The sequence below is a fragment of the Haemorhous mexicanus genome, chromosome 1 (genome assembly GCF_027477595.1).
Source record: "Haemorhous mexicanus isolate bHaeMex1 chromosome 1, bHaeMex1.pri, whole genome shotgun sequence".
Lineage (NCBI taxonomy): Eukaryota > Metazoa > Chordata > Aves > Passeriformes > Fringillidae > Haemorhous > Haemorhous mexicanus.
Genome location: NC_082341.1, coordinates 140,763,176 through 140,789,997, shown reverse-complemented (window position 1 = coordinate 140,789,997; position 26,822 = coordinate 140,763,176).

Genomic DNA, 26,822 nt, shown 5'->3' with positions numbered 1-26,822 from the left:
ATCTTGACAAACATTATTAAACTGACTCGTTGGCAGCACAAATTTCTTATCCAAGTGCACAGGAAGATAACTACCAAAGAGATAAATTGTTAGTTTGCTGTCCACAGGGAATTTTCAAGAGTAAGCCTAAGTAACTTCTATAGTTTGAGTTGTTCTGAAATCACAATGACATTCGTGGGCAATGACATTCCAAAAATTGTCAGCTAGGATATACAATCCTCAGTGGAAATATGATTAATCAGAACCTCCAATGGTAAAGTTGAATTAAAAGAATCACAAAATCATCAAGGTTGGAAGACAGCTTTAAAATCATCTAGTCCCACCATCAACTCAGCACACCATAATTAGCCCTTAACCAGTCTCAAGTGCTACACTCAGATGCCTCTTGAACACTTCCAGAGACAGTGACTCCACACCTCCCAAAGTTATTACCACTTGCTAAACACCCCATGATGGAGTGCTGGTTTTCAGGAGGTGATCCTGACTCCATTTAAATTAATAGAAGGTTGTGAGAACAGAGAGAGCTAACCTTCTTCCATGGCTTTAAAAACGGATGTGGATGGAAATGTTGTTTGGATGCAATTCCAAATTGCAGTTGGACACAATGCTAGGTAACCTCATTGAGACTTTCCCCCAAAATGTTGGACTAGATAATCCTTGAATTTCCCTTCCAACCTGAGTTGTTCTATGATTGTATGAAGCTTCAACTTAGCCTATTAGTAGCATAGAATCTTTGAATTCAAGAGTTTTATTAAAAATATTTAATTGATCCTTTTCTCCTCATATAGCATAACTTGTTTTATTAATAATAAAGCAACTAAGTTTCACAGCCCAAAAACTAACAAGAGAGAGTCTGGCCATCTCCCAGGACAGACCTTTTGATCATCCAGAGAATTCAATCACTAGAGGAAACATATGCAGCTGCAGGATGCAAGCAGGATGTCTTTATGTATCGTCCATGATCTTTTAGAAATGTGGCCACTTTCAAGACTGTATTCTTCAAACTTAGCCAAAGTTTGAAGCTTCAAGCACCAACCAGTCCACTGAAGGACAATGTGTTTTCTCTTCCTTCATCGCTGATGAAGGTTAAGGACAAAGTCTAGAGAAATATTTCTCTATTCATGTGGTTTGAGAAGAAAAAGTATAAAGTAGTCATGTGGCATGAGTGTATCTGTCATAGATATACAGGCATCTGTACAGATTAAATAACAGCATAAATAATGTTGTTGTACATTATATGTTACAGCTTCACCAACTTTCAGTCCATTTGTGATAGCCAGCCTCATTGGAAAAGAAATGACAGATCACAAGGGTAAACCTGGGCCATAAGCAGCTGTTTATTCAAATAGTACACTAATCCATGACTGTATTCCATCTGTTCTGTAAGAACTGCTTAAGAGTAATCTTGGCATTGTATTTAACTGGTATTATTTTCTTAAATAAGTCATAAAACTAAATTGGAATTGTAGGTGCTTTCCATTTAGGTAACATTACAGTCATTGAACCAAACCAAGACCAAATTCATATTTTGAAATGGAAAATGAAGAAATGAAATTTTGCCACATATTAACACCACCATTTTGAATGCTTATATTATTTGAATTGTAAATACTGACTAATGCAATTAACAGATGCAGCAGTGTAAAATGCAATTTCTGCTTGGCAGTGTGTTAATAGACATGTTCTTCTGCTCTGGTACAGCTGACAGCTGTTCAGGAATCCCAGGAGCATTGAAGAGAAAAAATAAATCATCCTTAACACAGAAGGCCTTTCACATGCAAAATACAAAAGTTATTAATTTCCTTATAGTTAATGCGGATATGATCACTGATAAATTTACCACTATTATAAAATAACATAGAATACCAGCTTTGAAGGATCAGGGAGCATCTTCTCCAACATTTAAACTATTAGTATGCATCTTGACATCTTTCTAATACCACAGTTACACATTCAGCTTATTCTGGCCACATAAAATAATGACACCATCAGGTTTTCAGCAGGGTCAGCTGACATAATCCCACTGAAATGAGCACTGCTCTCCTGCTGGCTTCAGGAAAGGATGCATGAACAGTAGTTTCTCCTTAGTGCACAATTACAGAGGCAATGGTATTTCACACTGCAGTATTCATGCAAAAACATTCCTCTAAGGTAATTGATAAAAGATTGGTATCTGTTGGAGATCCTCCTGTGTGGGTACAAAGCAGTCAGTAGTGCTTACTCTGCAAGACAGACCCAAGGGAGGGCAGATATGAATATTTATATTAGGATCTTTATAGGCTGGCAAAGAACACCAGCTTCTGCATGTGGGAACTCTCTGCTGTAACCGCAGCATCTCTCTCTTAGGGTGATCTGAGTAAGTAATGAGCCAGTAACAAACTGCTCTGATTGCCTGGTGCCCTTTCCCATTCTCCTAAACTTTAGCTGCTTTTAGCTTCAGTAGCTTCACTTGGACACCCAGCCAGTGTTGGATAAAGTGTATTTTACTGAATATAGGAAATTATTTTACTGAAAATATTTTACTGAAAATAGGAATTCCTTGTTATGATTAGGACACTGAAAACCATCCGTTGTCCTGTACACCAGGAGTATGAGAAGTATGTGAGTTTAGGGCCACCAGAAATGGGGAGCACAGAACAGTCTGGTGAGGTCTGTGGGGACAAGGCAGAGCATGACCAAGCAGAGGGCTCAGAGCTCAGTGCAGGGAGCACCAGGGATAAAGCAGTGGAGCCAGGCATGCCAGGCCTTGACAAGCTGAGGAAGAAGAACACTCAGTGTCAAGGGCACGGCTCAAGATAAAGACAGTCTCAGCAGCAAGGGACAGAGCTGGGCTCTCTGGGGCTCCTGGGGCTCTTTGCAGTGATGGATTTGTGCTGGCAGCAGCCCTTTCCTGTGCTTATACAAGGATGACCTGGCCCCAGCAAAGGCTCATTGAAGCTGCATCTGTGTGCTCTGAAAGCTGCTTTGACAAAGAGTCCTCCACATTTGTGAAAACTTATGTGGCTACTGTTATTGTTAATAACAGGGGGGAAATTTTGGCAATAAGAAAGTCCATTGACTTTTGCAGTTTTCCACTCTGGCTGAAACTGCTTTCAAATCAGTGTGAATATGTAAAAGAGGAGACTGTTGAGATCAATCCCAAGGGAATAGGGGACTTTGTGAATCCTCGTATTAATAACTGTAAGCAAAGAGTCCTTTTATGATGGACTGAACATGGCAGTGAACATAAGATCAGAGATGAGACATCTTTATGAAAATATGGCCCCATTTTCAAAATTGCTGAAACTTCAGCTTTATTAATGTTTGTTTTATTTGCAACATTATAGTTGCATATGAAAGATGCTTCAGTCCAATAGGCAAGCCCTGTTTCTGATCTTCTTAGCAAATCTAAAGAATATTAATATACTTTTTCTGTGTATTAGGATGAAACTAGTTATTCATATTAATTCAATAGGGCATATACATTTAACATCTTTATCATACTTGGAGGGAATGACAGTGAGTCCACCAGATGGATCCAGTCAGTGATTCATGTGTCTTCCCATATAAATGATCTCACTTGCTCATTAAAATAACAATTTTTCGTGGTTGGCTTACCTATAGATATATTTGGATTTCAGTCATAGTGAAAGAAGTAAAATTTAGTATGAATATCTTTCTCAGCACACCACCTGGCTTTTATTTTCAGGCACTTTTTACCAAAATGGAAACATGACTTCTTTTTATGAAATCATATTTAAATATTTAGTAGCTAAAAGCCTTTAACCATTCTTTCTTTTTTATTTTTCCTTCTCTGTGCTGACATTTTTAAGCACTTTCTTAAAGATAAATAAAAGATCTTTAATGAAAGATAATTAATACAAAAATTTAAAAATTTATTCAGGTACATAAAATAGATTCAAATAGCAAAATTGTGATCAAAAAACCACTAAATATAGGCCAGTCTTTGTTTAAGATCAGCACAGACTTTCCAGGCTATAAATCACAGGAAAGAAATATCATCCTGAAATAGTGATTAGGGCTGAACTTCTGGTTTCAGATGTTCCCCCACTGTCAGCATTTCTGAGCAGCTGCTCTCTGCTCATCACACAGGCTGCTCTAGGGCTCTCCTGTCCCCTGGCAGTCAGATCCCAACCAGGGAAGAAAAATCCTTCTCTTTCAGCCAGATCCCTCTGCCAGCCCTGGCAGCTGTGCTGACAGAAATCAGGCAGCAGCATGGGAAGAAGGAAGGAGATGTTAGGGTGAGGGCTAACAAAAATCCCTTGAAACCCCAGAAAATTTTGTGTATGTATATCTATGCTTTTGTATAGATACTCATATTTTGTAGATACCTAAATTTAGTTACCTGACAGAATCTTTATACCACTCTGACCACATAAAATTGTTGGAAAGAAGGTACACATAATTCTCATGGTGGTTTTGTTTTCAATATAAGGGCTTTGTTTTTGAAAGAACTTCATGCACATTACTGTAATAAAAAGAATGCCAAAGGTTGCTGGAGAAGGTTTCACTACAGCTCTCCTTCCATAGGAGTACCTAGAACCATAGGGCATCTTGAAGCTGCAAGAGAGCTTTGGGTTCACTGGAAGGCAGGGGACAAAAAATCAGTAAAAAAAACTGAGGAAAGATGGGGAATCAGAGAAATCACTCCTTAAAATTCACGAAAATCTGATATAATTAAAGGAGAAATGTGGTGTTTCCAGACAGTTCTTACACTAGAGTTATTAGAAACACTCAGATCAAAAGTAAACTGCAGAGCACCTAACTTGAGCAGACCAAGAGAAAACAATAAGCTTCACACAGCTCCTTGGGGGAAAAGCAACTGACACACTCAAAATTTATGTGCAAAATCAAGCTACTTTTTCAAAGTCATCAGGTTTTTATCTCAAGACTATGCTGCCTGGGTGAAATTACACACATTTCAGGTTTAAAGCAATAAACCTGAAGTCAGGCTGTATTAAATATTTCAGAAGGTCACCTGGCAACATTCACTATTTCCACCTCATTTTAATTTAATTCTGGACCTTATGGTGGACCAATTTTGTAGCATGGCTGAGGATCTGAAATAGCTGATGTATAATTTCTATCAGCTAAAAGCAATATCAAAGCCTTTCAATGTTTAATAACTCTGATATAGTTAATAAATCATCAGCCAGTATAGAAACAAGGATATTATAAAAAGTAGAGGTGCATGTAGACAATGATTTGCTTCTTGTATTAGATTTAGGATTTCCCTGTACATATTAAAAGAACAGAAAGATGGGTTTTAGCCAAGTATGAGGATATTTTATTGGAGTTACCAAAAACCCTTGACTCTTCCCTGTAGTGACACCTTGAAGGAATTAAGAACAAAACAAATTTCTTCCTAAAAATCAGTGTAAAAGGGGACCCTTTCTTCACGGCCTTGCCCCAGAGACTACTGATGCAATTGCATGAAACAGTCAGAGAATGAAAGAAAAAAGCACAGCAGAAAGTGCAATTCTAGACAGGCCCATTCCCCTTGCAAAGGGAAAATACATATCACCAGCTCCAGAACAAGCCTTCTTCCCAACAGCTTCTAAAAGGCTAAATGTGCACAATACCCTGCTCCACACCCCCAATTTCTTCTTTGTCTGTATGGTAAAGTTGTTACCTTGGTAAGGAAGGTCCCTTTGAAGCCCAGAGGAGTCCGACTTCCAAACTGTGTAAGGACACTCCTACTTTGTGAGAAAAATAGACAACACCACAGCAACAGTATTTGTCTTTTTTTTTTTCTTTCTTTTTCTTTTTTTTTTCTTTTTTATTTGCTATGGAAACCAGAATTGATTTAGAGTTTGCAGAAGTGTTTGTCAGTTTTGTGTTTTGAAAGGCTGAGAAAAAGCCCAGGGGCTGGAAGGGAGATGTCCTGGAGCAGAGACAGAGCAGGAAAGGATGTGCTGTGGGCCCAGTATTCTCCAGACACTCACTCATGTCTGTTCCTCCTCAGTGGTTGTCATTCCAGGTCAAACAGACAGTGTGCAGCACAGCACAGACAAGGCACAGTCACCTGCTTATTCCCAAATGGTGACTCTGCTTTCCCTTCCCCCACACCCCTCAGTCTAGAGAGCAGCCTTGGCCATGAGTTCCTCCGCCTTCATCCACAGCAATGAGAACTGCAGAAGATGCCCATGTCCTCTCCCTCACACACTCTGGGGGCCTTGCACTTCATTTTAGTTGCCCAATGCTCTGCATTCACTGAATCAAAGTGCCTAAACTGGGTTCCTGAATCACTGTTCCCAAGCCAGCTTACCAAATTAGGCAAGCTCAGTCTCTTGAAGTGAGAGAAGACTGAAGTTTGGGGTGAAATTGATTCCTCTAAAGGTAACCTAAAGTCTGGGGTTTCCATTCCCTTGAAAATTCCAGAAAAAGGTTCTCCTGGCTTTACATGAAAAGATACTCTGTAATTTATAAGCACTCATGAAGGAAACATCCCCTTCCAACAGACTCAGATTTTCACCTCTCATCCTGAGGAGCGTGTAAACAAAATATAGACCCTGTTGTGCTTTTTTGGTTTTGGTTTGGGTTTGTTGGGTTTTTGCCAAAAATAATACATTGCTGGACTGGAGATGGGTGCAAGACATGGCAGTTGTAACCCAGTAATAATTACTCTTCATGATGATAGTAAAGCAATTAAAAGATGTAGACTGTAAAGATAGCAGGAAAAATTTGCAGATTTTTTTTCTGTAACCTATTTGGCTTCCTTCAATTTTGCTTGTAATTTTGACTGGAGAAAGCCTGGTAGCAAGGCTCTTCTCTTCTCTTCTCTTCTCTTCTCTTCTCTTCTCTTCTCTTCTCTTCTCTTCTCTTCTCTTCTCTTCTCTTCTCTTCTCTTCTCTTCTCTTCTCTTCTCTTCTCTTCTCTTCTCTTCTCTTCTCTTCTCCCTTCCCTGAACCTCTCCTCCCCTCCTCTCCCCTCCCCTCCCCTTCCTTCTGTCCAGAGAGCTCCCCAAACCACTAATTGCTTTCTTGAGGAAATAAAGTTACAGATATCTGCATACAAGAGCCTGAAACACTAATGTTAGCTGAGACTTGTGAATGTATGTCCCATCAAAAGCAGTCTCCAGAATATAGATTTGAAGAGGACTTCTTTTAAAATATCCTATCCAGCAGAACTTAGAGAATTGTAAAAATTTTTTAGGTTATTCTGTACATTCTGCATCCTACCTGTTGCTTTACATAGCTGCTGTAAAGGAAAACCAGCAGCTCTTTCTCATTAGATTACTCTGCTGAAGCTTAGAGCCAGCTTTACATGTTCAGAAGACATATTAATCCCTTTATTCCCCCATATTTCATCTCTCTGATGTCAAAAAATGTATTGCGTATTGGTGTGCCATATCTTACAACTGAAAAGTAATCACATATTATTAAAAGCAATCAATCAAATTCTTTTCAGGCTGTGGTATGTACATTATCTCAAATAGCAATTTTCTGAAACCTCCTGCTTCAGAAACTGAAAATGGAAATTTGGGTCAGAAAAGTGCTGATTTGTGATATTTTAGATTAGACTCCAAAAAGGGAATGTTGGGAAGGTGCTTCTTTCAGAACTGGTATTTCAGAGCTTCACAACCTCATACCAGAGCAGGTCACATCTAGCAATTCATTATTAAAGCATCCATACTTTTTACAAAATACTTTCTATTTTATGCTGCTTTGGACCTTCAGCATTTTGCTAAAAGAGTAACAGAAATGGTATTAGCAGACAAATTTTTTGCAACAGGATCAGACTCTTTATATCAAAGCAGGCTTTGGAGTTCTGATTAAAGGATTCTTTAGCTGATGAAGGGTTTTGCTTATAAAGTGCTCTACCAGCTATAGTCATAAAGCATTGTATGTCCCTAAATTATATTTGAATGAAAACAAATGTTGATAAAGCCAAAAATAAGAAAAAAACTCACCTCTTTTCAGTTTCCTTTTTCATTCAGAGGCAAGGGAAAGAACTTTTACCCAATAATACCTAATTTTCTGTTGAAGAGACAAGCCTAATTTTGTGATTGAGTCCAGAGAAGCACACTGGAACCATATAGGAGTAGCCCTGCAATAGGATTATACCCATCTATTTGTTTGTGTGACAATAAGGGGACAGTCAATTTTTAAATCACAAGAATTTTTTGGTTGACTCAGTGTGTGATGAAAACCTCTGGAATTTATATTAGAGATTACAAATTGCAATGAAGATTTGGGCTACTGTAATCCTAGCTGCTTCACCACAGACACACCTTTTCCTCAGGTTGATGGTCCTAAACTTCATGGAAAATTGGTTTGTAATTGGACTAAACTGGAATACTGCTTTCACAGTGACAGAATACCAGAAGGCTCTCCAAGTATGGAAAGGCAATGAATGAACCTGGGAATCTGTCATGAAGCAATGGGAATTCAGGTGAAGCATGGATATGTAGATGACCACTAAAGCACACCTGCAAGGAAAGCAGCAAGGCTCTGAGTTAGCTCTGGAAGCCCTTGTAGAGGTTACAGATAAGTAGAAGGCAATGTTCAGGTGACTGCCCTGAATCACCTGCAGTTCTGTGTCCTGAGATATCCAGCAGTCAGGATCTGCAATCTGAGTATTTTCTTTTTGAGAAGCTGCTAGTTCCACCCCACAACAGCCTCTGGACAGGAGCAGCAGCACTGAAGGGTGCACGCTGAAGGAATTGACATGCTGAAATGGTCCCTGAGTACCAGCTTTAGGCAACATACCAAGAGCCTTCATGCCATATCCGAGAGGGTCATCCTCTTCTGAAACGGATTGAACAGCCTCCCTTCTCTAGGCCATGCCATTTTGCAGCTGAGACAAGGCATCAACTAATCTCAAAGTTCCATCTCTCTCTCAAATGTCTCTGCCAATATGAATCAAAGCTCCTGCTTGTTATTTCACAAGCATGAAACTTCAAGTGCAATTCAAATGTGTACATTTCACTAACTTTCACATATTTACTTTGTAATCTTTGATCTTAAAATATGCTTAAAAATAGAAGTTAACTTTAATCATAAACATAAGCCCTTCCACAGTTACAGGTGTTTCAATTACTTGTTGCAGTAATATTTAATAGTTAGTATGCACTTCTATGAATATTCATTTGGTTGCTTCATTAAGGAAATTTATTTTAAAAACCATATTTACAAACCTTATTCGGAAGGAAAAATTATTTCTGTGACTTCAAAATGTAAATTAATGTGTTTTAATTGCCCATAAAATTATGAGAATTATTAGCTATTGCAACAAAATCACTTTCAGTAACTTGCATCTCAAATTAACTTCTGAAGATGCTCATAATTTAATAAATGTACATATCCTGCTGCTGAGAAGAATACATTATTTCTTCATCAAGCATTTATTACCATAGGGTTCATAGCATAAAACGGCTTGGCCTGAAAGGGGATCACCAAGTTCCAAGCCCCCACCATGGACAGGGTCATCTTTACTAAACCAGGTTGCTCAAAGTCCCATCCAGCCTGGCCTCAAAAGCTGTCAGGGAGGGAGAATCCACAGCTTCTCTGGTCTAGGAATTCTTTGCCAAAGGATTTCTGATTAACAAAATGCTATCTTAAAAAATCTAATCTGAAATTTTGACTTGCATCATACATATTATCTACTCTGTTGTGTGTATACATATGTGCTCATGTGTGCTTTTGCATACATACTGGTCTACATTAAATTCTCCATCAGTGGCAATAATTCTACCATTTCTTTTATGCTACTGGATATTTATATATAAAGATATTTATAATACCATAACTTTGTGAAGCCCATAGAGACATCATATCCATCTGTCTTGCAAAAAAAAAAAACCAAACCTGATTTATACTCACCGAGAGATTACAAATGCAGAAGAAATTGCATTTTGTGATTCAATTCTTTATCAACAACTGCCTGGTTATTTTTCCAAAGAATTAAGAGTGAAATTGTGACTGTTCAAAAATATTTCCCTCAATTTATTTATACCCTCTGAAGGAATTTAAGATAACCTTGTGAATTTTTTGGTACACCAAGCTTCACAGCTTTATTCTACGTTGAGTAAGGATATTTAACATGGGTATGTTTAAGGGACGAGAATGGCCAGTGTGCCAGGTCTTGGATGAAGCATTCCTGAACTCAGGCAGAACTACTTTTATGTGTGCTGTGTGCCTCTGGTCCCAAACTTTTAAGCTCGATGCTTGAAGCTAAATGTCCTGGTACTTAGCAATAGGTCTAATGTCAGATATGCTGAGGACCTGCCCCTCTGTGTCACTTGTTTAATGAGCCTGACCTTGAAAGCAGAACATTTACGGTGCAATTATTGACAAGTACAGTTTCAGGTTGCAAGTTCACAGTCACAAATCCTCTCTTTAAGATCCTTATATCAGTTTCATAGGCAATTGGCAAGAAAGATAAGACTAGAATCCCACTTCTATGTGGCTGCTTGCAAAGGCCAACATCTTTCATTGTATGCAAAGTGCAAAGGCCTCAGGGGTCTGGACCCTTGAACTGGGATTACAAGGGAGGAATTGTTCTCATATATACATATAAAGGTTTCCACAATATGCACAGAACACTTAACAGGATGCATTTTGGTTTGGGTAGCATCTATGAAGACGCACAACATTTCTAGAACTTTGCTATATCAGCTCAGCCTAAAAATTGTTCTGCTATGTACAGTGAGACATCAACCCATCACCACTTGTGCCTTTTTTGCACAGATCTTGCAGTGATCCTATATTCACCAGCAAATGGTCAATTTTTTCAGTTTTGTCAATGCTTTATAATAGATCTCTGGACAGACTGCAGGCAGTGGCTTCATCACTTCACTTTTAGTACACTTGTCATGGAAGAGGCTGAAAGGGGATCTGATCTATTTACATTAAAAAAAAAGAAATTGAAGAAATTATATGGATGATTCTGCCAATAGCACAATGTATCCCTCTAGTTTTCAATGTTGCCATTAAGGGAAAAAAGAAGATGCAAAATGAAAAGCTACCAGCAGGGATGTGCACATTTCCACTGAGCTTCCCGTGTCCCTAGCATGCACCAAGCCGCGTCTGCTTCTTTTTATTCTTTCTGTGCATGTTCAAATCTGTATTAACATCTTTGTTTGCTTCTGGTTTGATGATGAATTATGATCCTTTGCAAGCACTTTAGATTTTATACTCCAGTTGGTTTTCCATGCCCTAGTTGTAGTTTTACTATAAACAGATGTCAATGGTTCAGCTGATTAAACTCACTGACATCCAGTCAAAGGCACATCTGCAGCCACTTTTCAGAAGATGGACAGACATAATGTTCTTTCCATTAGTCTAAAATTGTGTCTACACTCTTGGTCATTTAGCCACATGAAGAACATTATCATCCCAATACAGTAAACGTCTTATCAAAAAGACTGAATTTTATCTCCTGTGCTGAGCCAGTAAGACTCATTGGAGAATACTCTTGCATTGATTTTTCCCAAAGACTTGAGCAGGCAGAACTCTAGAATACTGTCATCTGAATGAAGATCTCAAACATACTCTAGAGACTCTGTTCTGGTTTTTCCAGACAACACCTGCCATCTCAAAGACTGGCTGGATATTTTACAGTGGAAAGGTTTTCTGATAGGCAATTGCTGATTTGTGTACAGCATAATGTCCTGTAGAAATACATTTATTTAAAAGAACATATGTTGGAAAGCTTCCTTCCTCCCCAGCCATTGCAGACTTGATAACTTGCTGAGACAGCAGGCCCAGGAGCAGGACAACTCCAGCTCAGACATCAGTGAGTGGTTCCCAGTTCCACAGACCAATATTAAAGAACTTTTGAGTCAAAACCAATTTATTCCAATTGTTTCAAAAGGGTTTTTGTTTTTTTTTGTATGTCCTGTTTTATCAGGTTGTTTTTCTTCTGGGTTATTTTAAATGTAAGGACTTTACCATAGATTGAAAGTAAATTGCATCTTAAAATCTTGGGCTTGTCTTTGAAGTAGTTACTCAAAAGTAAGCTCTATAGCCATTCTACTCCAGTGACTCTGGAAAGCATTTTACTGGCTTCAAGTGTCTGGAATAAAGTTCTTAGTTTGCAATAAGTCACCAACACTGACGGCAGACAACGTTGTATTTTTTTACTGAGACATCATTGTACATTTTCCTGATGAAATATGAAATATAGCATCCTAAAGCAAAGATAAAATTACCTACTTATTCCTCATAGACATTGTCAGATGTCTTTCCATTGCTGATTTGAGCTTTTGGACTTCTCTTTGGAGACACTGGCTCATCAAAAGTGAAGTGCTGAACCTTCCTTCTACTGCACTAGGGGTACAAGCAATTGAGATAAATCAACCTCAGGCACATACATGGCTAATCAAGCAGAGGAATCTTAGAAGACCTGAGAGAAAATAGGAGCTGGGGAGTCAGATAATCAAAATATTGACCAGAAAACTCAAGAGAAATCAAAAAGTTGAAAAGTGAGGGCAAGAAGTCTGGTTTGGTCACACAGAGGTGAATGACAAGAGTGTCAGAGTCCTAAGCTGTGGTAAATGTGTGTTGTTTAGGTTGTTCTCCATGTGTGGGGCTACATAAGGAGGTGTCATCAAACACTGGCATATTTTCATATGAGTCTTTTAAGAATTTTTCAAACTCAATGACACATGTACAGGTAGCTGGATGTTATTTTCCTTTAAAAATGCTTGTGTTTTGTTTAACTAATCATGTATATTGTGCTGCCTTAGCCAAAGTGCACAAAATGTGGGATGTTTTCCACAGGCTGGCTATGCCTACAATCTTTACAATGGGATGACTAAGGAGTTTTTGACAAGGAATGTCTCTTCAATTGCCTGATTGCTGAAATTTTAGTCTTTGTCTTAGTTTTGGCCTGGATGGAGTTAATGTTACCACAGTTGCCATGAGGAGCTGGAGCCAGCAGCTGTGTGGGGGTTGTTTATTTTATGACACCCTTTCATCACTGAGGACATGGCTTTGGGTGAAAGAAAAGTGGAACGTTACCCTGAACCAACCCCATTTTCTTCCTTTTCTTCTGGGTAGCATGACACAAATGGTCCCTCTTGGAGGGTTTGTCCATTGCTGGTTTTCATTGCCTTGGCCTTGGGGGGAAGCACCAGCTGTGGTAATGCCAGCCATTTTCTCCTTTGTCCCAGGAAGCCACGCGGCCTTGGGACAAAGGAGAAAATGGCCTTGGTAACACCAGGTCCATCTTCTGCAAGCAGTTTTTGCATGTAACCACCCTCTTTTATACACTGTTGTTATTAGTGTTCTTGCTGTTACTGGTTGTTTTTTCATTGCTGTTTTTCTAGCAAATTGTTATCTCAACCCATAATCTCTTCCATTTTTCCCTTTCTCACTGGAGGGGACAGGGGAAAGGGAAAGATCCTGCTCAGAGTTTAATTTCCAGTAGGTTTAAAATACAACTGTATTCTCAAAAAATCGATTTGCTTTCCTGCTAGTTCAGCTGTTGGAATAGATTAATGAATTCCAGTTGATCACTGTTGATTGCCTGTTTCTCATTTTAGTTAATTCCCAAGATGATTTTATAGCAAACATTAAAAAGCACTGAAATTTACAGTTTTTCCATTTACAACTCAAACTCCTATATAGCCATTCAAGGCAAGAGAAACCATTATCTCCTTGTTTGTATAGGATCTATCAAACAAATAAAACATTAGAAGAACTTCTGCTTATGAATATGCTTTTCAGAGTTAATCTAATATTTGCAGAAATACCAAGAACTTTAATGTTCAAAATTAATAGCTTTCATCAGAATATTTCATTTAAAAAGTAATTTAGGAAGTAATTTCTCCCACTACCCTGCCATGGAAAAAGCTTTCTAATATGCTTAGCAAAACCAGTCTAAGCACAAGAGTCTGATTTTTGACACTTTAAGTCTCCCTAAGCATCACTTGTCATAAACTGTGCTCAAAGAGATTGCAATAATCTACTGCTCATTTTCAAGCCTAGATGTTAAACACTACCAAGAAAATGTGGTCAGTTTGAACAGGATCTGAAATCTGGTATTTGTATTAGATTTTTCTCAGCTTTATTGTAACATACAAGAGGGGTTTAGTCCAAATGCAGTTCGTCAAGGAGGCCTAAGGAGCATTTCTCAGATCATAGTGCAGCCTTAGGCGGGTGGGGATGCACTTCTGCAATCCATTCCATGACTAAAGTCAGCTTCTCTGGGCCTCTACACACAGCATTTGTGTTCAGATATGTTATCAACAACAACTACCTCAGCCTTATGGCAGAAATGCCCACAAATAATTATTTGGGTTTGGGTTTTTTTTCATTACATTTTCATTCAATGTAATGAAAACATAATGAAAAGAAATGTAATTCTCACATTGCTTTTCAGTCTCAAGTTGAAATGTATATTTTTTATTACAGAAAGGGCATCTGCAGTGAAACTTTTTGCTTTGAAATTTATTTATGGACCTTGCTTAGTTTACCAAAAGCAGTATTGTCTGATTCTTTTTTTTCCAGAGGAACTTAGCATCATGAAACACGATTTATACTTTTTGACATATTGAAATTTTTGATATAACAACAGTTTATAGCTTGAACTCAGTGCTTGGCAGTTTGTATAGCCATGCATTCTTACCATGTTGAAATACCACTTGTTCAGCATACACAGAGCTCAAACCTGCAGCACGTGGTGAAACACCTTGAAGTGACAAGATGCAAGCACAGAGCTGCAGAGCCAGATGCACAAGCTCTGAGACATCCATGACAGTTCCCACACCCCTGCACCATGCCTCTGGAATACACCTGAGAGACAAAACTCAGACAAAGACAGAGAGCTGCACCAGTCCAGCCAGCCACGGGCCAGAGCCATGGCTGAGGTGGACATATCAAGGAGAAGGACAGCATGCAGCTCTGCCAGCTTCTGCAGCAGGTCTGTGCTCAGAGAACCGTGGGTGAACAGTGTCAGGGTCAGATGCCAGCCAGAAGAGAAATGGGCAGAACTAAAGAAATGGTTTTGCTGCTTTGCACTGTGGAGAAAACTCTCTGGAGAAAACATAGGGCTCCTTTCCATGTTTTTGTTTTCAAAGTTACCACCAAAGGTAGGGATGATTCCAGTGCTCTAACGATATGAATCTCTTCAGCACTCAGCTTATTTTAACTACAAAGCTCAAAACTTTGTAGTAAAAGAGCCCAGGGAATACTCTACCTAAAGAGCTAAGAGAAAATATTTTTGTTTTTACAAGAAAAAATAAAGATGTCCCTGTCTCTGTATTCTGTAACTATATAGTGTCTCAGGCTTTCAGAGCAGCACTACATTTTTATTTAAACCATAAAAAAGCAAATGCTGATTTCTCATGGCAAAACTGTTATTTAATGTCATCATGGTTGGCAAAAGTAGCAATATTTTACCTCTGAAGCAGTGCTAAGAGCAGGTGCATATGTCCCTGTTTTCTTGCTTCCATAAGTAGTGTTCTTTGTTATTTTGTTGCCATATGGCAAGGACAGCAGGATCTACTAAAAAATACCTCTATTAGTTTAATAAAACATGGTTACCCAGTTACCACTGGCCCACAACTGAACAATAAATGTCTCAAGTATGATTTCTGAACAGGTTTTTCTGAGTTAATAATTTTGCATTCTGTCAATTTTCCTCTGAGAGATCTCTTCTCCTAGAAAAGCTGTTGATCCATTGAAAGAAAAAAAGGTAGATGAGGAAATGTCCGTTTGCTGCCATTACCTTAGCCTTGATGAGTCTCAGCCCTTGATATTTCACCTTATAAAATATGCTTAGCTAAGGAAATATTATTTCACCTTTGTTTTATATGTTTAAAACAAGGTTTTAAATACATCAAAAGATTTAGTCAAGACAACATTTATAACACAGGTGCCAACATTTATAGCACAAAGCAAAGCCAGCACACAGTGGGCTAATGACAACAGGCAGAGTGATTTCCCTGCAGGTTTACATGAGGGCTACTCCATTGTCTTAAATAAATAATAAATTAATTAATACTGCTGGCTATGTCAGCTACTTGGCCTAAGGTGTGAACCTGTCCCAGTTAAAATACTCAACATAGTAACTACCAAAACAGTGAATTCCTGTATGTCCCATTATTGTATACATATTCCACTAGCAAAACAACTCCCACAGACTGCTTTTAGAGATGGGAGGGAATGGAATTTTACTTTGTGTGCCAGCCCAAATCATAGATTATTTTAAGACCATGCAGCACCAGCTTTGTAGAATTCCATGTAATCTTTTAAGAAAAATACATATGTTCTTGTTTAGAAAAAAGCATTTTAGTAGAATTATAACTGCAATATGGCATTGAGGTTTTGGAAACAAATCAGGCTGACCTTGCTCTGAATTATTTCTCCTTGTTGAACTGTCCTTACAATAAAATCATAGAGCCATAAAATTGTTCGAGTTGAAAGAGACTTTAAAGATCCACTCTGTTCCAATCCCTGTGCCATGAACCCCTCTGCCATGGACACCTTCCTCTAGACCAGGTTACTCAAAGCCCCATCCAACCTGGCTTTGAACACATCCAGGATGGGGCATCCACAACCTCTCTGGACAACCTGGTCTGGTATCTACCACCCCCTCAGTAAAGAATATCTTACTAATATCTAATCCAATATAATCTAATCAATCCTCTTTCAGTTTAAAACCCCTTTGTGCTATCACTACTTGTCCTTGTAAAAAAGTACCTCTCCAGCTTTCCTGTTGGTCTCCTTTACTGGAAGGCTGCTCTGAGGTCTCCCCAGATCCTTCACTTCTCCAGACTGAACAATCCCACCTTTTTCAGCCTGTCTTCATAGGAGAACTGTTCCAGCCCTCTGATCATCTTCATGGTCCTCCTCTGGATTGCACTGACTGGTCCATATAATTCCTGTTTTGGGGACCCCACAGGTGTTCACAGAACTCCAGGTAGGGTCTCACCAGAGCAGAGTAGAAGAGGCCTGCTGGCCATGCTGCTCTTGAGGCAGCCCAGGATACATTGGGCTTTCTGGGCTACAATCACACATTGACAGCTCATGTCAAGATTTTTGTCCACCAACACACCCATGTCCTTCTCAGACCTGTCTCAGACCCAGTCTGTATCTTTGCTTGGGATTGCCCCAGTCCACTTGCAGGACTGCATTTGACCTGGTTGAAATTCACATGGTCCCATCTCTCAAGCCTGTCCAGATCCCTTTGCATGGCATCCCTTCCCTCCAGCCTGACAACTGCAGCACAGTTTGGTGTCATCAGAAAACCTTCTGAGGTTGAATCCTATTGTCCATGTCACCAAAACAGATGTTAAACAGTACAAGTCCCAGTACTGACCCCTGAAAAACACCACTTGCCACTGGTCTCCACTTGAACATTGAGCCATTGACTGCAACTCTGCATTTGACCAACCAGAAATTCCTTATTCACTGAGTATCCATCAAATCCATGTCTCTCCAACTTAGAGACAAGCAAGGGGCACAGTGCCAAATGCTTTGTCCAAGTTCAAGTAGATGATGTCAGTCCATCTTCCCTCATCCAGTAAGACTGTAACCCCATCATAGAAGTCAACCAGATTTGTCAGGGATGATTTGCTCTCAGTGAAGCTGTGTTGACCATCATCATCTGTAAGGACTTGAGCACAGTTTCTTATCTCAAACCCCATCAAGGCCACAGAAGGAAATTGTCATACAATAAGCCACCACAGCAAGCTTTAGGTAAGCACAGAATGGAGGAATTTGCAACAGGAAAGTGTTGATTCCATGCCTGGCAGAAGTGAGAGCTGATTAGCACATCCTGGTTAATGCATCTGGACAAAACCTGCCACTGTGGCAAACTGTGGAAAAGGAAGAAACTCTTCATATACATATCATTAGTCAAACAAAGATAACCTGAAGTTATAGGACAGACAGCATCTGCAGCCACCAATGCCCACTGAAAGCCACCAAAATCATAGAGGAAGAGTACGCAGAAGGAGGGCGTGCCCATCCTTGCTTCACATGCAAATGAAGGCACATCCATTCTCACTTCACGTACAAAATAGGAATGTGCCACCATGGATACCCAGAACTTGAACTGTATAAAGGTGGAACCCCCAGAATAATGACTCCAACACCCACCACTGAGAAGCCCAGGGTGAAGAAGCACTTGAGAGGATGTCACGAGATTCATGGGTGGGAACTGTCTTCTTCTTGATCTCTCTCTCTCTCTTCTCCCCTCTCTCCCTGCTCTTTTCTATTTCTTTCTATCTCTCTATCTCACATTTATTTTTAAATAAAGTCTGTATTCTTGACTTCAGCATATGGTCTTGCTTACACCTTAGTTCGGTCAGAGGTATCTCTCACTTCTCTGATTGCAGCACCAATCACACCCTCATTTTCCACATACCTTAGTGTAATCTCCAGGAGGATCTGCTCCACGGTCTTACCAGAAACAGAGGTTTCCAAATATGATGAAAAATGTCCTAGCAATTTTATCTGTCTGATTCCTCAGAACTTGCAGATGCATGTCAGCAGGTCCCATAGACTTGTGAACCTTCAGGTTCCTTAGGTTCTCCAATTTGATCTCCTACAGTGTATGGTTCCTCATTCTCCCAGCTCTCCAGTTCTTTGCCTTCTGCAATTTGGACCGTGAGGTTAGAGCACTTGTTGGTGAAAACTGAGGGAAGCAGTTGACTACCTCATCCTTCTTCATATCCCAGGTAATCAGGCCTCCCATTTCCTTCCAGAGAGGACACACATTTTCCAGTCTTCTTTTTATCACCGATGCTCCTCTAGAAGCTTCTCATGCTGCCTTTGTTGTTCCTGGCCAGGTTTTACTCTCTCTGGGCTTTAGCCTTCCTGCTTCATCTAGTCCTCAGCTTTCTCACAAAAAAATATATATCTGCTGACTCCTGAAAGAAATTTTTCAGTATAAAATACCAGGCATCACTTTTATTCACAAATATCTATAACAATGAAAATTATTTGGCTTTGTAAATTATTAAAATTTAAGAGATATTGCAATTCAAACTGACTAAAGTCACATGAGTAAGACTAAGGAAACAAAGCAAGCCTAGAAAAGAGAGATGCAAAAGAACACCCAAGTCCTGCAATTCATTCACAGAAAATATGCTTCTTTCCCTAATTATTTGGTTCTGTATAATCAATAAGATCCAAGTGACAGGAACTGATAAGTAAGAGATGAAAACAGGGTTTGAACATTTAACTTCCCCTCAGCATTGTTAATTATACTTTTAAGGTAAAATCCCCAAAAAGCTGCACACTTAATGAACTGCACATGTGAAAAATAGCAGATCTCATTGGGAAATTCCCAATAAAGCCACTCCAGTATGTAAAAGATGATAGCCTTCTAAACACTTCTCAGAAAAAAATTCTACAGACTTTTACCAAATACTCTTCCAACTCACCTGGAACATTAAATGGCTTACAGAATACATTACACCAAGAAGATACTGCAATACCTGCTGCATGACATGGATGCTGGCTCCTTGTTGTAAAGGCAGGTGGAAAGTTTGATGTGCATGAAAGTGCCCTTGGAGTTGGGCTCCAGGACTTGGAATACTCCTGCTTCATCAGAGTACTTAACAGTTTGTCCCTACTCCAGGAAAACTGGAGAACTGAAGGAAGTTGACTTACCCTTCCACTGTTGTCTGCATTAGAAGTCCAACTGATTTGTTCCAGTAAAACTAGGAAAAAATCACTATCCTGCTACAGAAATTTTACAAATTATAATCACTTTCTCCAAATGACAACAAAATCTTTCAGTGGACATTCTAGAATGGAAAATGCCAGGATAGCCACCTCTAAAATGTGTTATTGCTATTCAGGGCATGAGTAACAGTGCCTGTAAGAGGATGTAACAGTAGAAGAGCTTGCCTTAGGTCTAGATCCTCCCTCATAAGAAAGGACAGTGGGCAGTGTTTGATGTTGCTCTAAGTTAATGCTCCTGTGTTGTCAAGGTGACCACAGGCATTCCCATATCCCATCACTTATCCAATGAGATGTTGCTCTCTCTCCTCCCAGCATGACATTTTTGCTCCTAGTTTTAGTATCTTTTGGTGTGTTTGACTAGCCCAGAAAGTCCCTTTCCCTCTCCTATGCACCAAAGGTCCCCCGCTTTCCACAGTCACACTGGAATGGAAATTTCCCTAAAGGCTTTAAGCCTGGAAACATTGCTTTTGGTCTGCTTAATCTCATCACTACCACTTCTGGCACATGAATAAAAACAGGTATCAAAGGACAGGAAAAGGACCCTCATCAGACTGAGAGAGGGTCTACATGCTCAGGAGGGATCCATTATTGTATTTAGATAAATAGAATGATGGATCCCTCCTGAGCATGTGGACCCTCTCCATGGCATTGTCCCTTCTCATTTCAGTATCTAGGCTCAGATAGCTGCTCAGAGACCATGCAAAACCCATCAAAAAGGACAGAAACCCTGGTTTGTATTCAGTAGGATAAACATTTAGGTTAAATTTACACTGCCCAGAGGTTAGGTCATACAGCTATGTTGCACAGGATATATTTGCCTGAGAGCTGTGAAATTAAGCTATCATAAAAAAACAGGAAAGAGCCATTTATAGATTCTTGAAATACACCTAGTGTTACAAGCTCTAAACATTCATTTTGAGAGTAACAGGTAATACTATTTACTCAAAAGCACTCAAATCAGAATGACATTTCTTTGATACACATATATTGATTGTACTAAAACAAATGAACACACAGACCTCTAAATAATATATTGTGGCTTAAATAATTGAAATAGGGCAGGAATTCCTGCAGCTTTCTAAAATACATTTGATGTAGCTGACTCAATAAAATATGATTATATAAAGACTGTCTTGAAAGTTACTCTAGGAAGAAAAAAGAAAGTGAGTTTGAGCATCAGAGCACAACAGACTTGCTTGTGGGAGTACCATAGATGATGTCCTTGGCACCAGCCCATGTTTGACAGTACCATTGCCTTCCCTTCTTCTGTCTATTGTTCTTATTTCTATGTTTTTTCCATTTTTATCCTTTTCCTTTACTAGTTACCTTTTATCAAACGGTGTTCATATCACCTGTAGATCTCTTACCTTTTTCAACAATTCTGATTTGAGTGCTTTTCAACAATTCTGTTACAGAAGGGAATCTATTATTTAATTATGCCCAGGAGTAGCATTATCAGGTTAGTGACAGCCAGAGCTTTCCATAAAGTTCTTTCTTGTGTCTAGGGGTTAGTCATCAGGTTTTTAACACTTTGCAGCATTTTAGAATAAAAGTATGTACAATAGTAAAAATACCAGCCACATTACAGCAGCTGAACTCAGTGCCAGAGAACATCCCTGGGACTTTCAGTGTAGCAATTCTAATAAATCCTTGTGCTAGACTGAAATTTCAGCTGATATTAGTGCTTGACTAACACTGAACTACTTACTTTAAAGAGCCCAAGATAGGAATCTACAAAAGCTAACACAACTCATCTTTCCTACACAATCACCAGAGGAAATGACAAATTGAAGGTTTGAAGTGCCTAATCTCTTTCCATTGATGACTGGGTAGATGATTAATTGTATATATCTGAGGAACAAATCCTGCTCTTCAGTGGTACACATAATAGCTACACTATGCCTTGCAAAATTGAGTTGCAGACTTGATTTTTAAAATCCCAGATTTCCAGAGACTTTTAAAGTTTATTTTTTAATTTATTCATGAAGTCATGCTAATCTATATATTAAGAAGGAACATGTTCAGTTACAAAACTGAATCACCTAGATGCTTTGGCATATGTCTAGCTTTTGCACAGAAATACTTCCTTAGATTTCATCATGAAGGCTAACTCATCCAAATGCACATGAAAATGACTAAATTTAACCTGGAGAAGTTTAAAATAGCCAAAGGAATTATTAAAAAAATTAAAGTGAAATGACATAAGCTGGACCCAGACACTTCTGATTTAACTAAGCACCAAATTCTCCACAGTGCACGTGAAAGGGTTCTGCCAGACAAAAGGGTGTGCAAGAGAGAGCAATCACAGGTTTGGGTACCTGAGCTATGGCAGAAATACTGTGGATACCACTGAATGATCACATGCAGAGCAATCATTGCATAACACAGAAACAGAATGTTTAAAACTGTAAATGTAGTTCTTAGGGCCCAATAAGATCTTTAGGATGTATTAATTCATAGTTTTTAGGCTTTTTTCCTGAAATAGCAACAGTTAGATTTAATGCAAGCAGAGCTTTTCAGGTGCTTTCCTCTCTTCTGAAGCAGGTGTGCAAAGGGGAATCAAACCCCACCACATTGGATTTTTGACCAAGTTAAGTGAAATACCAGCACTGATGTCTAGAAAATGTATAATGCAGTTAGAGACATGTAATGGTAAAAGGTATTGCTTTTGCATTATTCCAAAGTACCCTAGATCTGTAAGGTAGATACATAAAAATAAATTTAGATACAATAATGGATCCCTCAAGTAAAGCTCATACTCATTCCATATACCACACCCAATGTTTTGTTACTCTGCTTTATTTAGTCAGGCAATAAATCTTTGCATCCCCTATGGCTGGAGCAATCTGAAGTCCTGTGCATTAATATTGTCTGTCCACCCACAATTACTGGAACAGTACAAATTTGAAGCAATTCTAATGGTTAAGAATAATTCACCAGCCTCTTTTTATTTCCAAACATTAAATCTTGCCTTCCCCATTTCTCAGGAATACAATGAAGTGATTTAAATCAATAAAGCAAGTAGGTCACACACTGGGAGCCTAAAATAATTTTATCTGTGTTTTGAAAACGTTTTGGAGTGAGAGTAAAGAACAAGATATTCTCCTTTTTGCTAAGCAAGTGCTGCATTTTATTTGGCATTTTGAAAAATCTGGGGAAAATGTGAAAAAAATTCAGGTTGTAAAAATGTAATTCTTATTTTCAAATTTAGTCTGGTAGAGGTTAGTTAATGTGGTTCCAAGAAAAAAATCCAAAGATTTCCCTGAACATGTAGTTAAAAGAGTACAAATAGTCCAAGAATCAATCACAAGCTACACTGTTTGTACAGTGCTGCCATCCACTGAATTACAAGAAACTCACATTTGTTAGTTTTCAACATTTATGAGTATTTTTCTCCTGGTAAAGCTAAAAATCTAAAATTTCTTAAAGAGCCTTATCAATTTTATTTTCAGAACATAAAATTGCTGTCTCAAAGTGCTATATCAAAGAGAACATTTGGTGGCATGAATGTTTGATTAGAAGCCTTTGGATGGTACCCTTGGAGATGCAGTCTCTCAACAACAGTCATAAAATATGTATTCAGTGACCTAAAAGGCTTGAAAAATACAAAATATGCTTTTGAGACTTGGGACTAAATGAAAAAATCACAGTCTTGCATTCTATCCAGTCACCAATAAGTGGCACAGAGAGGCAGCCATGTATGTGTGAAGACAAAGTGGGTAGGGAAAGGAGGAGGAATAATATAAGGAGAAAAAGACCAGAGAAGGGAATGTGGTTGAGGAATGGTAGCATCTTCCTTAGGGAATATTTTCTTAAACCCTTTTTTTTTCCTCTCCACCCTTACAGACTCTGTGTAAAGTGACTGTGCCCAGTACTTCCTCTGAACTTACATTTCTGTCCTTTTTGTAAGCATCATTGAGGTCAGGTACTATTTATCTATAGTGGTTTTTGCTAGGCAGATGCAATTGCTCTACTGGAAATCATGTGAGGGCAATGCAGGGCACATCTCCACCAGGCTCAAGTCACAGTGCTCACATGGGAAATTCAGCTGTGTAAATGGATAGTGCTTTACCTATGCCAAAAGTAAATGGAAAGAAATTCAAATTTTCAGAGACTCCACTTTGTATCACTGATAAATCATCATATCCATTTTAGTGAGTCAAAATGAGCTCTTCAGGAATGCTAATGATGAAATTTTTAAACAGCACAGCTAGCAGCCTAACCCCCTTGCATGTGGACTTAGAAGAATTCCCAGCAGGAAAAACAGAGAAAAAACTGTTAAAGCCAGTTGCCCAGATGTTCCAAGCTGGCCCCATGAGATTTGCTTTCTGAACCGTGTTTATGATCTTTTCTATGGAATGCTATTTTTAATGCAATTGCTATTGATTTGTCTCTCTGTTCAATAATTTTCATTACCTTTGATGTGTTTAAAATACAGAAAAGTAGTGTTACAGAAAATAGTGCAGAGTATGATGCTACTTGCCTGTCAGTAGATACACACCTACCAGTCCTGTAAATATAAAGGATCATGCCTGACAAAACTAACACAATTTGCCCTTTTCAAACCCAAAGTGTGTGTCTAAGCTGTCAGAATCTTCAAGAGCAATGGATGGAATTCCTCTGCTTTCAGCTATCTGAGGGTTAAAAACAGACTGAGGTAATTGCTCACATTCTTTCAATAACCAAAGAAAAGAGAGAAAATCTTAGGCCAGGATGAACAGTCGTCTGCAGTCTGAGAAGCATTTCCCTAAAAATTACACAGAATACCAAGGTAAAGAAAATTGATGGACAGCTCCATTAACTTCAGCAGGCATTTTTTAATTATTCACTTGTTAAAAATGAGTCTTGCACAACTCTTGTCAAAGTTTAAACTCCTGAGTTCAGAATAAATACTTAAAGCCTCAAACCTGATAGTTACCTGTCTAAAGGAACTATAAATCCAAATGGATTTAGGATTTTCTGTACAAGTGTGAGTTTCCTCTTCGTTCTGGATCACAAGACTAAGATTAAAGTAACAAGCACTGAAATAAACAACAGCTTTTGTACTGATTAGAAGCCTCAGCCTCATGGTGCATTATCTTCATACTTAAGAAGAGCTGAAATGCCAACATTCCCTAATATTAACTTGTTTTTTTAAAAAAGTATCAATGTGCTACCGAAAGATGCCTGTCAGGTAATTTTGTTCCATGGAAACAGTTTTTTTTATTTTTATCTCTAGATCTGATCTGAAACAGAAATAATACTTACCTTGAAAACAAAGGAAAAATATTTTCATACTCCAGATTCCCTTGGAATGTAAATTAAAAGGAACAAATTCTGAAAACAGATAATCAGCTGCCAGATGCAGTATCTGCTCTTGAGGCATCTTTGAATGAGGAATTGTTCAGCTCAATATCACAGAAGACCTGTGGAAAAATGTAAGTTTGATGGGACAAGTCACTAACTACCTGATTGACACTAGTTATTTTTAGACATCATCTTATCAAAGTTTTTAGAGGGCATTATTGTTCACTGTCTTTCACTGGAGTTGTATCACAATAACAAGCACTAATTTAGCCACAGTGACATTATCTTATTAAAAGATTTTAACAAAAACAAAAATCATGCCATGAAGATACGTGGGGACAGAATCCATTCTATTTCTGGGCTGGCAGGGGGATCCCAACAGCTGTCTGTACTGAAAACTGAAGTGAGCCTGATTGGAAATGAATGGCAAAAAACCTCATTGTGACTGGCCTAGAGGTGCCAGGTATCCTTGGCATAAATTAGCTTGGGAGAGGGTATTTCAAAAACCCAAAAGAGCATTGTTGGACTTTTGGGATAGCTGCTGTGAAGACACAGGAAATTAGGACACCTAAATACCTTCCTAGTCCCACAGAGGACCCCTCACTGGGGTTCCCACCCGCTGACTCCATTCATGACATGATTTGTGGACTAGAGAGCCAGGGAGTGGACAACAAGACTCACTCACCCTTTAGGAGTCCTACATGGCCAGTGCATAAGTCCAAGGGAGAATGGAGACTGGCAGTGGCCTGAATGAAATCACAGCACCTCTAAGTGCTGCTGTGCCAGACATGCTGGAGCTTCAGTACAAACTGGAGTCCAAGGCAGTAAAATGGTGCCACTATTGACATCATCATTGGGTTTTCCTTCATTCCTTTGGCAGCAGAGTACAGGCTACAGTAGGTGTTTACAGAGGGGTGTGCCCAGCTGCCAAAGGGGTGGAGGCACAACACCACTATTTGTCATGGACTGATCCAAGCTCCACTGGAAAAGGGTGAGGCTCAGAGGTGATTGGCACTGAAGCACAGCTCCTGCTGGCACCCTGACTGCCAGTGCTGGGCTGGATGCTCAATGGGAAAATCTCCTCTGCACGTCATGCTGCTGATGTCACATGGAGCAATTGGATCTCTCTGATCACACAGTAAGCTCAAATAGTAAATCCCAATTGCTCAACGGTCTTGGAAGTCGTCACCAAATGGCCTGAAGGCAAAAATTTTGGATTATCATCAGAAGAGGAGTAGGCTCCACCATATAGTCAGCTACCAGAAAATGAAAAGTGATGCTCTCTTCCCTGACAGCTCCTGCCATATCATAGATACACCGAAAAGGGAAAGTCATATGGAGTCCTATGCAGCAAGTCACAGGAGTTATTGAAGGACAAGGTGGGTCAATTTAGGTTGCAGAGCTGAAAAATATCCAGTGGCTTTAGATACCAATGAACAGGAGAACTGGCCGGCATTTTCCCTCTACACTGACTCCTTGATGGTAGCAAATGCTCCACAGGTGTGACTGGACTAATAAAAAAAGACTAATTGTGTGGAGAGGAAAATCCATCTATGCTGCTAATTGTGGCAAGACACAGCTGCCCAGGCAGAAAAGCTGACTGTGAAAGTACCTCCTGCAGATGCACATGTAGATTTGGGCTGCTGAAAAGCATTGCAACCAGAGACAGGTGGATCAAGATACCAAGACTAACGTGTCTCAGGTTAATCTGGATTAGCAACATAAGGGTGAGTTATCTCTGGCTCAATGGTCCCTTGACATCTCAGGTCATGAGGGGAGAAATGTAACAAACAGATGGGCTGATGATTGAGGGGGGTACTTACCCATGGACACGATATCCCAGCTCATCCATGATTGTGAAACATGCTGCAATGAAGCAGGCCAAGGAGGTAA